Source organism: Cibotium barometz, chromosome 33, assembly GCF_041138505.1.
Source record: "Cibotium barometz isolate CiBa-2024 chromosome 33, ASM4113850v1, whole genome shotgun sequence".
Taxonomy (NCBI): domain Eukaryota; kingdom Viridiplantae; phylum Streptophyta; class Polypodiopsida; order Cyatheales; family Cibotiaceae; genus Cibotium; species Cibotium barometz.
Genome location: NC_141078.1, coordinates 30,674,749 through 30,676,937, shown reverse-complemented (window position 1 = coordinate 30,676,937; position 2,189 = coordinate 30,674,749). Strand labels below are relative to the sequence as shown.

The 2,189-nt window shown below is 45.2% G+C and overlaps 1 pseudogene; it reads right to left on the bottom strand.

Moving 5' to 3' along the window:
- Positions 1 to 600: 600 nt before the first annotated feature.
- Positions 601 to 1,791, bottom strand: LOC147619474 (uncharacterized; annotated as a pseudogene).
- Positions 1,792 to 2,189: the final 398 nt, after the last annotated feature.

Sequence of the window (2,189 nt, the reverse complement as noted above, 5' to 3'; positions counted from 1 at the left end):
CCATCTTATGTACATATTCCGGAGACCCGATTTCACAATTGCCTTGGAAAATGCAAGGATTATTTCACAACATGTGCTCTTAGCGCAACCATAGGTGTCACCAAGGCCCAGTAGTCCATCTCCTGTAGCAAGTCTGCTTAGAGCAATGGCTACCCTATCTTGAATAGACACAGGCACACGGAAGTTTGTGGTTTTCTTTTGCATGAATGGTGCTAGACTCCCACAAAGGTAATGAAAGGTTTCTTTGCTAACCCTAAGACGCCGCTTGAACATGGTAGCACTATAAGCACTTAGGAGATAGCATTTTACAAAGCCTTGAGGCCGTGGATATGCCCACGCTTGTCTGTGTTCATGACCCCTCCTACGGTTCGCAATCTTCCTCGACCTCATAGATCGTGCCATGCATTCGGTAACATGCAACCAAGTCTGCACTATGCACTCATCATTGTGCATGCTTGGTTCTTTAAGCAATTCATAGATCGCAATAGAACACAACCACGCACAATAGAGTGCAATGTCTTTAGACATGCCCATTGTCACCTGCAAATCCAAAACAAGTTGATACATATTAAATTCTCAGCTTATATGGCTTCTTAGGAGCTTAGAAACATTCATAAATCCATACAACGCATAGGAACAAAGCAACGTCGAGATCCCAAACTTTATAAACTCATACAAGAATAATAACAAGAATTTCCTCCGCCAAGGCTACTTGTTGCCCCCCCTTCCTTCCTTAAGGAATTCACTCATTGTGGCATGCAATCCTGCCAATATCTTCAGTCGCTCCCTCTCCAAGGCAACATTTTGGCTAGAGGTCTCCTTGAGATGGTCCAATAGATGTTTCCCAGTATCGGCCATTGTGGCCAAAGATTCCTCATACTTGGGAGTCACTCGACGACTTGAGGACATGGGTGCTTGTGGCTTCTCGTCATCTAGTGCTATAGTTACTTCATCCTTGTCACCGCCGGGGAAAGTAGCATCATCCATTGTTGATGAAGAAGCGTGGCTAAGAGGAGTGACCGTGGCTCTATCGTGGTAATACTCATCCACCACATCGAACCATTTACATGTGTGCCTCCTGTCATTGCCAGATACCGAGTTGTGAGTTTTGTCCACTCTATATTTTGCTAGCACCGCTTGCCACTTCTTGCGACAACTTTCACTATCCTTATTGAAATCAGGGTAAATGCCGGCTAGCTTTGTGGCCACCTTTGCCCACAAGTTGACCCCTTGTTTCCCAGGATTGTTGAACTCCTCACTCATGCCCCCCCTGACATGAATGAGTTGGTCAACCCAAAAGTCTTGCCACTTGCTTTTCTTATTGTCGTTGTCGTCATCTTCCCCCAAGTCCACCACCACCTTCTTTTTGGAGTTCCTGGGTTTCTTTGGCGCAGGTTGGGTCTCTGACACAATCTCCTCATCGCTAGGCTCCTTCCTCATGCCACGAACTCACTTTGGTTGAGAAGATAAAGGGGGGTTATTGAGCGAGTTGGGTGATGGTTGGCTTCCTGGGGAATTGGGAATGGAACCCATGTTTGGGATACCTAGGGGGGATGATCGATTAGGAGGTTGTGCTACCATAGGTGAATGGGGGGGGCGAAACATGAAGGGAGAGTTTGGAGAAAAGGAAGGAGAATTGAGCATGGCTTGGAAGCCATGAGGTGGCACATGAAAAGGAGGATGGGGAAATGAATAGAAATTAGAGTGCGGGAGAGAAGTTTGGGAGAAAATAGGATCATCGTCGCCTCGTTGTTGCGATGAATCAAATTCATGGCTCATGTTGGAATCCATAGTACCTACATCAAACACGAAGAGAATATTATTAGCACCACATAAATTAAAAACACATAGATAAGTCATGATAATGGAAATGCGGTTTGTGAGGGGTCACCTTATGCGCTCGCTTCACGTTGCCTCCCGCCCTTTTCGCACACCCCTAAAAGAAAAACAAAAGCACACAATGTCAAAGGCATGGCAAGTGTACCACAAAAACATTAAAAGAAAGGTAAATGGGTGGATAAAAAGAAAGCATGATTGAAATGCATGTAAAAGCACCTTGGAGAATGGAACTTGTGAAGCTTATTATGTTCTCTAGAAATTCTAGAGGGTACAAAATCTCACCCTAAACCCTTTAATTTATAGGAAATTGAAGGGTGTTGGGGGGGTGGGGGGGGGTTTGTACGTTGGAA